Here is a 15,826-nt window from a genome sequence, read left to right on the forward strand (position 1 = left end):
TCCAACACCCTTTCCAATACCTTCATTCCATGCTCCAATAACTTTATCGCTCGGTACGAGCCACACTCCAGAGGGTCACCTTTCCCCTTGTATAGAGGGACGAGGGTACTCTCTTTATGAGGCAATGTTGTTTTATGGCCGAATGCCCTTCCTGACGCCAACCCTCTTAGTCGCCTCCTACGACACGCAGGGATACAGTGTACCTATTCTAAACCAGGATACAACTGGGTACAACATGCAATGGAGATGAAATATCTTTTTCTGTAAAACATCATCACAATATTTAAACTCTTAAAGCATAGCCTGTGAAGAGATGGAATCTTAACATTGGCTGAATAGATGGATATTTAAAGCCAAATCAATTTTTGTGATTCCATGAAAAAAAATCAATGATGGACACTTTTTCTTTTTTTTGCAAAAAAAACCTCACAACAATGTTTAATAGGGAACAATGAATGGAATATATGAATTACAATTGTAATTATACTTCAAAATCATGAGACCAAATGTTGGACACAAGCTCGGTATAGCGTTGATCGGATGTAGCAAGAACACGTTAGCCACTCAAGAGTGTGAATTACATAACGAGGCTGCACAAAAAAAAGATCCATGGAATGTATCAGATAAAGTCAATCACTTTCATTTCATTATTCTACTTTATTATATGGTTCAAAACTGCATTGTCATCAGATTAACTGCAAGGCATTACAGCCCGAATAACAATACTGTCCCTTAAAACCTGAGAAAATACACACAATATATAGTCTTTAAAAGTTATGCTGGCTTTTTGTTCCACTATGTATACTAGCGATAAAAGATTGAAAGGAAAATTTGTAGTTTGATAACTTTAATCGATTATATAAACCATAAAATCATCTGGAAGCATGTCCCCTTTGTATCCTCCAAAAAAAAATGATGAACAATTGTGCACAATTTTGTTCAACTGTACAGATAATTTCATACAATGACGTTGTTTTGAAATTTCAGAGACTGTACATTCAGTAAATTATTATGGAGAGATAGCAAGGAAGAGGGGATGGAGAGGGGTTGGGAAGGGGTGTTCACTATATAATCTCCTCTCCCTGAAAAATCTTCTTCTTCTGTTGCAGTTCTTGCTGCTCAGCCAAAACGATGGCTTTGGCACCCTCGATGACCTCTTGGACGAGGTGCCGAGCCCTTTCATGAAGTGCATCTTCAAGCTCTCGCATCTCCCTTGCAGTCAGTTCTACCTGACTTTCAACCTCCCGTTCTCCTCGACAACCCCCAAACCACTTTGAGAAGGGCAGTGGTCTTGATCTGCATCCTCTTCTCAAGAGGAATACACCTCTCGATCCAGATGGACATTCCACCAACTTCTCATCACTGCTTTTAAGCTTGAGGCTTGACATGGGTGGCAAGGATATCGTCGAGATGGAGGTCCCGCTTGCACGTCGTCTTCTGCAAAATTTAAAGCACAGAAAGCTATGCCTGAAAGCCTGCCATCCACTCACTTTGCTGATACTTTCCTGAGGTACATCAGTCACGGTTGAAGAATTCTCCGTTACGGTGCTCGCTTCTTCAATTACAATGGCAGGAATAGATGTCCTGGACCAGGGTTGCTCTTGTACCCCGTGTGGGCTCCTACCTTGACTAGCCTGCACACTGTTGTCAATGCCTGAGTTACATCTGATCCATAGACAAAAGCAAGCAGTTGACAACTCGTTCACACTACCATTTACTTTGTTGCTGCCACCAATGTCAGCATCCATATCTGTTACATCGAAGCCTTGCCTTTCTTCTGTTTCATCAGTTTCTATTTTGCTCTTCAGTCTTCCCGTATACTTGAGATATTTTTTTTCCTTGGTATCTGCCTCGTGTCCAGTTTGGTCATTAACAATATCAAATCGTTCATCCTCCAAAATCCTACTACCTTCTTGATTGTTGGAGCATGTGTCATCATCAGCACACTCATTCTTCCCAGGCATATCACGTATCTTGTAAATCACGTCTTTTAGGTTTTCCATATTTTGATCCGTCCTATTTGCCACGACAAAGCTTCGATTTTGTACAATGCCTTTGTCATCGTCGATAGTCGAAACTTGAGACTGTGAAGGAAATGAACCTTCTGGTATGTTGTTGTTCTCAAAAAATGATTGCCCAGAGGCTATCTGGAGAGTCATGGCACTCTTTTTGAGGGCAATATCTGTTGTTGATTCTGCTGTGTTCAGTTTGTCCTTTCTTAGATTGACGGAGTTATTGTCACTTTCATCTGCAACTGAATTGGAGCAACTTTATTGCACATGATACACGCATAAGAACTTTCAAATAGAAGAGCAAAAATCTGCGGTGAATCTACAATTTCTCCTCCGCGTTCAGCATTGCTTGATGCTTTCCCAATGTTGTCAACATTTGTGTGATGTACGGAGAAAAGTTTTCCCCTTTGATTTTTGTCGCCCTTATGTTGACAACCAATGCTGCAAGTTTGATTGTCAACAGACTCCTGAATCACGTCTCTTTCCCCTGGAGCATCTAAATGCAGAAAAAGAGAGAGAAAAGAAACAATCATTGCATCAAGCAAAGTATTCGAACCTGCAATTCATAATACAGCATAACTAAAACGCTATTACAGGTACTTACTCAAGATATGCAGCCATAGACCTTGATGGAACACGACCAATTTCTACCAAACAATGATTATTTTTCTCATCATCTATCTATAATTCCAGTAATCTCTGTGTGTATGTATGTATGTATGTATGTATGTATGTATGTATGTATGTATGTATGTATGTCTGTGACCGCTGTTTCTCGACAACCACGGGTCCGATATACTTTAAACTTGCCAGGTATATTGCTGGGGACCCGAGGATGTGCCTTTTCAAGGTTTCATATTAATCGGACAAGTAGTTAGCGAGCTATGTCCAAAAAACGATTCAACCAATCAGAGAGCAGCGAGCTATCACGTGTGCCGAACGTGCCGAACAGACTCTGCCTCGGACGGCACATTTGAGAGCGTATTCATTTATTTCACGTTGGCAAACTATGTTGGCGTTAAACTATGTTTTAAAACTAATTAAAACTACTTTGCGATTCTTTCGCTTTCCTGCGCGTTTGTGCACGCTATGGCGATTTCTTTACCAAACTCCGCAAGCCGTTCGCTTTGGACCAAACCATTTCATGTAAATAGAGGGGGGGGATTGTCACCGTACTCGCAAGCCGTTCGCTTTGGACCAAACCATTTCATGTAAATAGAGGGGGGGGATTGTCACCGTACTCGCAAGCCGTTCGCTTTGGACCAAACCATTTTATGTAAATAGAGGGGGGGGGATATAATTTTAGATATATATATAGTACGGGCATGCCCTAGTTACTTCAAAATCAAAGTGCTTTCAACCCTAAAAAAATAAACCCTGCCTGACCAAGCAGAAATTGGCTACACAAGAGGCTACAAGACTACAAGAGGCTCCAAGACTTGTGGTATTCTGGGGCTGAATGTGTTAGTTTCGGTTTGGTGCATGACATCTTCTATTCGCACCTCTTTTTTGAAGTTTTTTGCAGGTTTTTGAATGAGAGATACATTTTCTGGTTTGTAGTGTTCATACTTGTATACAAATTGTATTCGGTAGTCTGTTGAGATTTTCACGTACTCTGCTAAATCAGGCAGGGTTTTCGAATGCGGGTGTCTTCTGATACCTCAGGGAGATGGATGCCCCTGCCTTGCATAACCCCAGGTCACCTGTGCGCAAGGTGTGGTACCTGTCAGCCCCCCTTACCAGGGTAACGGCCCGCAGCCATGCGGTTTAAATGGCAGATGGCTCTGCACATCTGGTGGATGAGAGTCCATTCGACTCCAACAGCACGGGCGGAAGAAGCTGAATTCCCCAACGGCCAGCAGAGAGAAGGAGAGGAGTGGCGACCCCCATCTATACCACACACTTACTCGTGTGTACCAGCCAGAGAAAGGCAATATGATGGCAAACACGCCATCATTGCCCGAGGAGACTCGACATCATCCTACAGTCATCGCTCTATGCACTTGATCGATTTCCACCAGGCCCCCACCTCCTTTTTCCTCAGCAGGTACATTGTCAGGATGTACTGTTTTTGTAGAACATTTTCTGGATAATGGAGAGATTAAGTGTTTTGATATCAATATCTTTTTCACTTGTGGCCAGTTTACTATCCCGCAGCTGTATTGACTGGTGCTGTGAGTTGGTTTATGAGGGGTGTGTGTGTGTGTGTGTGTGTGTTTATGCGCGCGTGTGTGTGTGTGTGTGTGTGTGTGTGTGTGTGTGTGTGTGTGTGTTTCTGCGTGTGTGTGTGTTTCTGCGTGTGTGTGTGTGTGTGTGTGTGTGTGTGTTTATGCGCGCGTGTGTGTGTGTGTGTGTGTGTGTGTGTGTGTGTGGGTGTGTGTGTGTTTATGCGCGCGTGTGTGTGTGTGTGTGTGTGTGTGTGTGGGTGTGTGTGTGTTTATGCGCGCGTGTGTGTGTGTGTGTGTGTGTGTTTATGCGTGTGTGTGTGTCTGTGCGTGCGTGCGTGTTTGTGCGTGTGTGTGTGTGTGTGTTTGTGCGTGTGTGTGTATTTGTGCGTGTGTGTGTGTCTGTGCGTGTGTGTTTGTGCGTGTGTGTTTGTCTGTGCGTGTGTGTTTGTGCGTGTGTGTATGTTTGTGCGTGTGTGTGTGTTTGTGTGTGTGTGTGTGCATGTGTGTGTTTGCATGTGTGTGTTTGTGTGTGTGTGTGTGTGTGTGTTTGTGCGTGTGTGTGTGTTTGTGCGTGTGTGTGTGTCAAAGTGGAATATCAACAAAAAATACACATCAATAGAAACTTTTTTTAAACAACTAGATTCTTACAAGTGGCAATATAACCACAAACCCTGATTCACTTCTTCTTTCCTTAGACTCCCTCTTTGCTTTAGAGATTTCAAGGTGAGGTCCATGATGTCAGAGTTGTGGAAACTTTAAGTTATATTGCGAACAGTGCACAACCTCGATTTATAAAATACCTACAGGGTACACGCACTCTAATAAAAATTAGTTATTGTCTTCAAACAGCCATCTTAGATCTGCAAATATATAATAATAAGTTACTCACCCTGATTATTCCGAACGCAAATGACTTTTTTCAGGGATGGAATCTTCTGAACAGGAATTTATTCTTTCCTGCGAGCAAAATAAAACAAAGATAGCAAATAACATCAGAATGCCAAACACATTCATCTTTTGCTGGAGACAAAAAGGTGCGAGAAATTGCTCTGTACATGTGAACGCCAACCATGTGATTCAACAGCACACGATGTGGAACCCATGAAAACACGATCACACATGTCATTGACTCCCACGAAAATCCTTCTTTTTTTTACTGTGATACACTGTACACTGTAGTATGGACAGAAAAGGTTTCGCAATACAATATATATATATATATATATATATTTAAATCAGCTGCACAGCAAACATGATGCTCACCTCCACCCCAACACCCCCTGCCCGAACACTGCGCCCAACCCCCCCACACCCCAAGGCCGACCTCCGCACGGTCTTTGCGGATTAAACCTCACACACTCCCTTTGCCACGAACGTGGGACAGCGCATTGGAGTCGGGGAGGGGCGCGGTGGGAGGAGGTTGGGTCGTACACTGGGGGTGGGTGGGCATTGCTCGCGGAGTACATTTAAATTTCAGTGGCGTTATCGGTCACCCGATAGAAACCATAGGACTGCCGTGGGTCCGACAATATAGAAATGATCTAATCGCAAAACGCAAGGTGTCAAATCTGTCATTGTGTGATTTCAGACAACCCCACCCTGTTCCGACTACAAAGTTGTATCTCGACAGACGAGTAATTGTGTATATGGTGTCCTGTCTCCCCCATAAGAGAATACAATTGGAAATCTATCCGCTGTGTAGATCAGGGCCACCCTCTCACATTTGTCTCTGTTGAATTCTCTTAAGTTGAAAGCTCTCAACATTATGGTCATCTCCCATGATGAGCCTGCGCCTTTCACTTCGCCAACAGGTCTGTGTCCTCTCTGCTCTTCACTGCCTATCGTTTGGTCTCATTCCCTCTGCTCTTCACCGCCTCTCGTTTGGTCTCATTCCCTGTGCTCTTCACCACCTCTCGTTTGGTCTCATTCCCTCTACTCTTCACCGCCTCTCGTTTGGTCTCATTCCCTCTGCTCTTCACTTCCTTTCGTTTGGTCTCATTCCCTCTGCTCTTCACCGCCTCTCGTTTGGTCTCATTCCCTGTGCTCTTCACCACCTCTCGTTTGGTCTCATTCCCTCTACTCTTCACCGCCTCTCGTTTGGTCTCATTCCCTCTGCTCTTCACTGCCTCTCGTCTGGTCTCATTCCCTCTGCTCTTCACTTCCTCTCGTCTGGTCTCATTCCCTCTGCTCTTCACTTCCTCTCGTCTGGTCTCATTCCCTCTGCTCTTCACTTCCTCTCGTCTGGTATCATTCCCTCTGCTCTTCACTGCCTCTCGTCTGGTCTCATTCCCTCTGCTCTTCACTTCCTCTCGTCTGGTATCATTCCCTCTGCTCTTCACTTCCTCTCGTCTGGTCTCATTCCCTATGCTCTTCACTGCCTCTCGTCTGGTCACATTCCCTCTGCTCTTTACTGCCTCTCGTCTGGTCTCATTCCCTCTGCTCTTCACTTCCTCTCATCTGGTCTCATTCCCTCTGCTCGTCACTTCCTCTCGTCTGGTCTCATTCCCTCTGCTCTTCACTTCCTCTCGTCTGGTCTCATTCCCTCTGCTCTTCACTTCCTCTCGTCTGGTATAATTCCCTCTGCTCTTCACTTCCTCTCGTCTGGTCTCATTCCCTCTGCTCTTCACTGCCTCTCGTCTGGTCACATTCCCTCTGCTCTTTACTGCCTCTCGTCTGGTCTCATTCCCTCTGCTCTTCACTTCCTCTCATCTGGTCTCATTCCCTCTGCTCGTCACTTCCTCTCGTCTGGTCTCATTCCCTCTGCTCTTCACTTCCTCTCGTCTGGTCTCATTCCCTCTGCTCTTCACTTCCTCTCGTCTGGTCTCATTCCCTCTGCTCTTCACTTCCTCTCGTCTGGTCTCATTCCCTCTGCTCTTCACTTCCTCTCGCCTGGTCTCATTCCCTCTGCTCTTCACTGCCTCTCGTCTGGTCACATTCCCTCTGCTCTTTACTGCCTCTCGTCTGGTCTCATTCCCTCTGCTCTTCACTTCCTCTCATCTGGTCTCATTCCCTCTGCTCGTCACTTCCTCTCGTCTGGTCTCATTCCCTCTGCTCTTCACTTCCTCTCGTCTGGTCTCATTCCCTCTGCTCTTCACTTCCTCTCGTCTGGTCTCATTCCCTCTGCTCTTCACTTCCTCTCGTCTGGTCTCATTCCCTCTGCTCTTCACTTCCTCTCGCCTGGTCTCATTCCCTCTGCTCCTCACTTCCTCTCCCCTGGTCTCATTCCCTCTGCTCTTCACTTCCTCTCGTCTGGTATCATTCCCTCTGCTCTTCACTTCCTCTTGTCTGGTCTCATTCCCTCTGCTCTTCACTTCCTCTCGTCTGGTCTCATTCCCTCTGCTCTTCACTGCCTTTCGTCTGGTCTCATTCCCTCTGCTCTTCACTGCTTCTCGTCTGGTCTCAATCCCTCTGCTCTTCACCGCCTCACGTTTGGTCTCATTCCCTCTGCTCTTCACTGCCTCTCGTTTGGTCTCATTCCCTCTGCTCTTCACCGCCTCTCATCTGGTCTCATTCCCTCTGCCCTTCACCGCCTCTCATCTGTTCTCATTCCCTCTGCTCTTCACCGCCTCTCATCTGGTCTCATTCCCTTTGCTCTTCACTGTCTCTCATCTGGTCTCATTCCCTCTGCTCTTCACTGCTTCTCGTCTGGTCTCATTCCCTCTGCTCTTCACTGCCTCTTGTCTGGTCTCATTCCCTCTGCTCTTCACTGCCTCTCGTCTGGTCTTATTCCCTCTGCTCTTCACTGTCTCTCGTTTGGTCTCATTCCCTCTGGTCTTCACTGCCTCTCGTCTGGTCTCATTCCCTCTACTCTTCACTGCCTCTCGTCTGGTCTCATTCCCTCTACTCTTCACCCCCACTGCCGCTCATCTGGTCTCATTCCGTCTGCTCTTCATCCCCACTGCCGCTCGTCTGGTCTAATTTCCTCTGCTCTTCACTGTCTTTCGTCTGGTCTCATTCCCTCTGCTCTTCACTGCCTCTCATCTGGTCTCATTCCCTCTGCTCTTCACCCCCACTGCCGCTCGTCTGGTCTCATTCCCTCTACTCTTCACCCCCACTGCCGCTCGTCTGGTCTCATTTCCTCTGCTCTTCACTGTCTTTCGTCTGGTCTCATTCCCTCTGCTCTTCACTGCCTCTCATCTGGTCTCATTCCCTCTGCTCTTCACTTCCTCTCGTCTGGTCTCATTCCCTCTGCTCTTCACTTCCTCTCGCCTGGTCTCATTCCCTCTGCTCTTCACTTCCTCTCGCCTGGTCTCATTCCCTCTGCTCTTCACCGCCTCTCGTCTGGTCTCATTCCCTCTGCTCTTCACTACCTCTCCTCTGATCTCATTCCCTCTGCTCTTCACTTCCTCTCGTCTGATCTCATTCCCTCTGCTCTTCACTTCCTTTTGTCTGGTCTCATTCCCTATTGCTCTTCACAGCCTCTCGTCTGGTCTCATTCCCTCTGCTCTTCATTTCCTCTCGTCTGGTCTCATTCCATCTGCTCGTCACTTCCTCTCGTCTGGTCTTATTCCCTCTGCTCTTCACTTCCTCTCATCTGGTCTCATTCCCTCTGCTCTTCACCGCCTCTCGCCTGGTCTCATTCCCTCTGCTCTTCACTTCCTCTCGTCTGGTCTCATTCCCTCTGTTCTTCACTTCCTCTCATCTGGTCTCATTTCCACTGCTCTTCACTTCCTCTTGTCTGGTCTCATTCCCTCTGCTCTTCACCGCCTCACGTCTGGTCTCATTCCCTCTGCTCCTCACTTCCTCTCCCCTGGTCTCATTCCCTCTGCTCTTCACTTCCTCTCGTCTGGTATCATTCCCTCTGCTCTTCACTTCCTCTTGTCTGGTCTCATTCCCTCTGCTCTTCACTTCCTCTCGTCTGGTCTCATTCCCTCTGCTCTTCACTGCCTTTCGTCTGGTCTCATTCCCTCTGCTCTTCACTGCCTCTCGTCTGGTCTCAATCCCTCTGCTCTTCACCGCCTCACGTTTGGTCTCATTCCCTCTGCTCTTCACTGCTTCTCGTTTGGTCTCATTCCCTCTGCTCTTCACCGCCTCTCATCTGGTCTCATTCCCTCTGCCCTTCACCGCCTCTCATCTCTTCTCATTCCCTCTGCTCTTCACCGCCTCTCGTCTGGTCTCATTCCCTCTGCTCTTCACTGTCTCTCGTCTGGTCTCATTCCCTCTGCTCTTCACTGCTTCTCGTCTGGTCTCATTCCCTCTGCTCTTCACTGCCTCTTGTCTGGTCTCATTCCCTCTGGTCTTCACTACCTCTCGTCTGGTCTCATTCCCTCTACTCTTCACTGCCTCTCGTCTGGTCTCATTCCCTCTACTCTTCACCCCCACTGCCACTCATCTGGTCTCATTCCGTCTGCTCTTCATCCCCACTGCCGCTCGTCTGGTCTAATTTCCTCTGCTCTTCACTGTCTTTCGTCTGGTCTCATTCCCTCTGCTCTTCACTGCCTCTCATCTGGTCTCATTCCCTCTGCTCTTCACCCCCACTGCCGCTCGTCTGGTCTCATTCCCTCTACTCTTCACCCCCACTGCCGCTAGTCTGGTCTCATTTCCTCTGCTCTTCACTGTCTTTCGTCTGGTCTCATTCCCTCTGCTCTTCACTGCCTCTCATCTGGTCTCATTCCCTCTGCTCTTCACTGCCTCTCGTCTGGTCTCATTCCCTCTGCTCTTCACTGTCTCTCGTCTGGTCTCATTCCCTCTGCTCTTCACTGCCTCTCGTCTGGTCTCATTCCCTCTACTCTTCACCCCCACTGCCGCTCGTCTGGTCTCATTCCCTCTACTCTTCACCCCCACTGCCTCTCGTCTGGTCTCATTCCCTCTGCTCTTCACTGTCTTTCGTCTGGTCTCATTCCCTCTGCTCTTCACTACCTCTTGTCTGGTTTCATTCCCTCTGCTCTTCACTGTCTCTCGTCTGGTCTCATTCCCTCTGCTCTTCACTGCCTCTCGTCTGGTCTCATTCCCTCTACTCTTCACTGCCTCTCGTCTGGTCTCGTTCCCTCTACTCTTCACCCCCACTGCCACTCATCTGGTCTCATTCCCTCTGCTCTTCACTGCCTCTCATCTGGTCTCATTCCCTCTACTCTTCACCCCCACTGCCGCTCGTCTGGTCTCATTCCCTCTACTCTTCACCCCCACCGCTGCTCGTCTGGTCTCATTCCCTCTGCTCTTCACTGCCTTTCGTCTGGTCTCATTCCCTCTGCTCTTCACTGCCTCTCGTCTGGTCTCAATCCCTCTGCTCTTCACCGCCTCACGTTTGGTCTCATTCCCTCTGCTCTTCACTGCCTCTCGTTTGGTCTCATTCCCTCTGCTCTTCACCGCCTCTCATCTGGTCTCATTCCCTCTGCCCTTCACCGCCTCTCATCTGTTCTCATTCCCTCTGCTCTTCACCGCCTCTCATCTGGTCTCATTCCCTCTGCTCTTCACTGCCTCTCGTCTGGTCTCATTCCCTCTGCTCTTCACTGTCTCTCGTATGGTCTCATTCCCTCTGCTCTTCACTGCCTCTCGTCTGGTCTCATTCCCTCTGCTCTTCACTGCCTCTTGTCTGGTCTCATTCCCTCTGCTCTTCACTGCCTCTCGTCTGGTCTCATTCCCTCTGCTCTTCACTGTCTCTCGTCTGGTCTCATTCCCTCTGGTCTTCACTGCCTCTCGTCTGGTCTCATTCCCTCTACTCTTCACTGCCTCTCGTCTGGTCTCATTCCCTCTACTCTTCACCCCCACTGCCGCTCATCTGGTCTCATTCCGTCTGCTCTTCATCCCCACTGCCGCTCGTCTGGTCTAATTTCCTCTGCTCTTCACTGTCTTTCGTCTGGTCTCATTCCCTCTGCTCTTCACTGCCTCTCATCTGGTCTCATTCCCTCTGCTCTTCACCCCCACCGCCGCTCGTCTGGTCTCATTCCCTCTACTCTTCACCCCCACTGCCGCTCGTCTGGTCTCATTTCCTCTGCTCTTCACTGTCTTTCGTCTGGTCTCATTCCCTCTGCTCTTCACTGCCTCTCATCTGGTCTCATTCCCTCTGCTCTTCACTGCCTCTCGTCTGGTCTCATTCCCTCTGCTCTTCACTGTCTCTCGTCTGGTCTCATTCCCTCTGCTCTTCACTGCCTCTCGTCTGGTCTCATTCCCTCTACTCTTCACCCCCACTGCCGCTCGTCTGGTCTCATTCCCTCTACTCTTCACCCCCACTGCCTCTCGTCTGGTCTCATTCCCTCTGCTCTTCACTGTCTTTCGTCTGGTCTCATTCCCTCTGCTCTTCACTACCTCTTGTCTGGTTTCATTCCCTCTGCTCTTCACTGTCTCTCGTCTGGTCTCATTCCCTCTGCTCTTCACTGCCTCTCGTCTGGTCTCATTCCCTCTACTCTTCACTGCCTCTCGTCTGGTCTCGTTCCCTCTACTCTTCACCCCCACTGCCACTCATCTGGTCTCATTCCCTCTGCTCTTCACTGCCTCTCATCTGGTCTCATTCCCTCTACTCTTCACCCCCACTGCCGCTCGTCTGGTCTCATTCCCTCTACTCTTCACCCCCACCGCTGCTCGTCTGGTCTCATTTCCTCTGCTCTTCACTGTCTTTCGTCTGGTCTCATTCCCTCTGCTCTTCACTGCCTCTCATCTGGTCTCATTCCCTCTGCTCTTCACCGCCTCTCAACTGGTCTCATTCCCTCTGCTCTTCACTGCCTCTCGTCTGGTCTCATTCCCTCTGCTCTTCACTGTCTCTCGTCTGGTCTCATTCCCTCTGCTCTTCACTGCCTCTCGTCTTTTCTCATTCCCTCTGCTCTTCACTGCCTCTTGTCTGGTCTCATTCCCTCTGCTCTTCACTGCCTCTCGTCTGTTCTCATTCCCTCTGCTCTTCACTGTCTCTCGTCTGGTCTCATTCCCTCTGCTCTTCACTGCCTCTCGTCTGGTCTCATTCCCTCTGCTCTTCACTGTCTCTCGTCTGGTCTCATTCCTTCTGGTCTTCACTGCCTCTCGTCTGGTCTCATTCCCTCTACTCTTCACTGCCTCTCGTCTGGTCTCATTCCCTCTACTCTTCACCCCCACTGCCGCTCATCTGGTCTCATTCCGTCTGCTCTTCATCCCCACTGCCGCTCGTCTGGTCTAATTTCCTCTGCTCTTCACTGTCTTTCGTCTGGTCTCATTCCCTCTGCTCTTCACTGCCTCTCATCTGGTCTCATTCCCTCTGCTCTTCACCCCCACTGCCGCTCGTCTGGTCTCATTCCCTCTACTCTTCACCCCCACTGCCGCTCGTCTGGTCTCATTTCCTCTGCTCTTCACTGTCTTTCGTCTGGTCTCATTCCCTCTGCTCTTCACTGCCTCTCATCTGGTCTCATTCCCTCTGCTCTTCACTGCCTCTCGTCTGGTCTCATTCCCTCTGCTCTTCACTGTCTCTCGTGTGGTCTCATTCCCTCTGCTCTTCACTGCCTCTCGTCTGGTCTCATTCCCTCTACTCTTCACCCCCACTGCCGCTCGTCTGGTCTCATTCCCTCTACTCTTCACCCCCACTGCCTCTCGTCTGGTCTCATTCCCTCTGCTCTTCACTGTCTTTCGTCTGGTCTCATTCCCTCTGCTCTTCACTACCTCTTGTCTGGTTTCATTCCCTCTGCTCTTCACTGTCTCTCGTCTGGTCTCATTCCCTCTGCTCTTCACTGCCTCTCGTCTGGTCTCATTCCCTCTACTCTTCACTGCCTCTCGTCTGGTCTCGTTCCCTCTACTCTTCACCCCCACTGCCACTCATCTGGTCTCATTCCCTCTGCTCTTCACTGCCTCTCATCTGGTCTCATTCCCTCTACTCTTCACCCCCACTGCCGCTCGTCTGGTCTCATTCCCTCTACTCTTCACCCCCACCGCTGCTCGTCTGGTCTCATTTCCTCTGCTCTTCACTGTCTTTCGTCTGGTCTCATTCCCTCTGCTCTTCACTGCCTCTCATCTGGTCTCATTCCCTCTGCTCTTCACTGCCTCTCGTCTGGTCTCATTCCCTCTGCTCTTCACTGTCTCTCCTCTGGTCTCATTCCCTCTGCTCTTCACTGCCTCTCATCTGGTCTCATTCCCTCTGCTATTCACTGCCTCTCGTCTGGTCTCATTCCCTCTGCTCTTCACTGCCACTTGTCTGGTCTCATTCCCTCTGCTCTTCACTGCCTCTCGTCTGGTCTCATTCCCTCTGCTCTTCACTGCCTCTCGTCTGGTCTCATTCCCTCTGCTCTTCACTGCCTCTCGTCTGGTCTCATTCCCTCTACCCTTCACTGCCTCTCGTCTGGTCTCATTCCCTCTACTCTTCACCCCCACTGCCGCTCGTCTGGTCTCATTCCGTCTGCTCTTCACCCCCACTGCCTCTCGTCTGGTCTCATTCCCTCTACTCTTCACCCCCACTGCCTCTCGTCTGGTCTCCTTCCCTCTGCTCTTCACCCCCACTGCCGCTCGTCTGGTCTCATTCCCTCTGCTCATCACTGCCTCTCGTCTGGTCTCATTCCCTCTCATCTGGTCTCATTCCCTCTGCTCTTCACCCCCACTGCCTCTCGTCTGGTCTCATTCCCTCTGCTCTTCACTGCCTCTCGTCTGGTCTCATTCCATCTCGTCTGGTCTCAATCCCTCTGCTCTTCACCCCCAATGCCTCTCGTCTGGTATCATTCCCTCTGCTCTTCACTGTCTTTCGTCTGGTCTCATTCCCTCTGCTCTTCACTACCTCTTGTCTGGTTTCATTCCCTCTGCTCTTCACTGTCTCTCGTCTGGTCTCATTCCCTCTGCTCTTCACTGCCTCTCGTCTGGTCTCATTCCCTCTACTCTTCACTGCCTCTCGTCTGGTCTCGTTCCCTCTACTCTTCACCCCCACTGCCACTCATCTGGTCTCATTCCCTCTGCTCTTCACTGCCTCTCATCTGGTCTCATTCCCTCTACTCTTCACCCCCACTGCCGCTCGTCTGGTCTCATTCCCTCTACTCTTCACCCCCACCGCTGCTCGTCTGGTCTCATTTCCTCTGCTCTTCACTGTCTTTCGTCTGGTCTCATTCCCTCTGCTCTTCACTGCCTCTCATCTGGTCTCATTCCCTCTGCTCTTCACTGCCTCTCGTCTGGTCTCATTCCCTCTGCTCTTCACTGTCTCTCCTCTGGTCTCATTCCCTCTGCTCTTCACTGCCTCTCATCTGGTCTCATTCCCTCTGCTATTCACTGCCTCTCGTCTGGTCTCATTCCCTCTGCTCTTCACTACCTCTTGTCTGGTTTCATTCCCTCTGCTCTTCACTGTCTCTCGTCTGGTCTCATTCCCTCTGCTCTTCACTGCCTCTCGTCTGGTCTCATTCCCTCTACTCTTCACTGCCTCTCGTCTGGTCTCGTTCCCTCTACTCTTCACCCCCACTGCCACTCATCTGGTCTCATTCCCTCTGCTCTTCACTGCCTCTCATCTGGTCTCATTCCCTCTACTCTTCACCCCCACTGCCGCTCGTCTGGTCTCATTCCCTCTACTCTTCACCCCCACCGCTGCTCGTCTGGTCTCATTTCCTCTGCTCTTCACTGTCTTTCGTCTGGTCTCATTCCCTCTGCTCTTCACTGCCTCTCATCTGGTCTCATTCCCTCTGCTCTTCACTGCCTCTCGTCTGGTCTCATTCCCTCTGCTCTTCACTGTCTCTCCTCTGGTCTCATTCCCTCTGCTCTTCACTGCCTCTCATCTGGTCTCATTCCCTCTGCTATTCACTGCCTCTCGTCTGGTCTCATTCCCTCTGCTCTTCACTGCCACTTGTCTGGTCTCATTCCCTCTGCTCTTCACTGCCTCTCGTCTGGTCTCATTCCCTCTGCTCTTCACTGCCTCTCGTCTGGTCTCATTCCCTCTGCTCTTCACTGCCTCTCGTCTGGTCTCATTCCCTCTACCCTTCACTGCCTCTCGTCTGGTCTCATTCCCTCTACTCTTCACCCCCACTGCCGCTCGTCTGGTCTCATTCCGTCTGCTCTTCACCCCCACTGCCTCTCGTCTGGTCTCATTCCCTCTACTCTTCACCCCCACTGCCTCTCGTCTGGTCTCCTTCCCTCTGCTCTTCACCCCCACTGCCGCTCGTCTGGTCTCATTCCCTCTGCTCATCACTGCCTCTCGTCTGGTCTCATTCCCTCTCATCTGGTCTCATTCCCTCTGCTCTTCACCCCCACTGCCTCTCGTCTGGTCTCATTCCCTCTGCTCTTCACTGCCTCTCGTCTGGTCTCATTCCATCTCGTCTGGTCTCAATCCCTCTGCTCTTCACCCCCAATGCCTCTCGTCTGGTATCATTCCCGCTGCTCTTCAGACTTACCTCCCTCCTGAGCAACTCCAGAATACACATTTTCATCTAATAACCCAAACTGCTTCAACTACTAAATGGTATAGCAGACCTCCAGGCAGGTGGATAGTAGCTAAAGAGGAAGGTTGAACAGGTTAGAGAGGGAGCATACAAAGGGGAATTAACGGAACCACAGCAGGATTTCTTACTTGGGCACTGATGCCACCTGGATCCATCGCCATTGAGGAGTTGACACTGAACAGATATTTATTTACCTCATCAGGTTTGATAAAGTGGCTACAATAGGGTTAACAGGGTGGCATAGTGGGATGGGTTGGGGACACAAGGTGTGGAGGCAAACACTGAGTTGAGCTTCTCTCGAGCAGAGACAGTGGTGAGGCTGTTTGACCTGAATCTTACCAAGTGT

Source organism: Myxine glutinosa, chromosome 1 (genome assembly GCF_964187855.1).
Source record: "Myxine glutinosa chromosome 1, kmMyxGlut1.1, whole genome shotgun sequence".
Classification (NCBI taxonomy): domain Eukaryota; kingdom Metazoa; phylum Chordata; class Myxini; order Myxiniformes; family Myxinidae; genus Myxine; species Myxine glutinosa.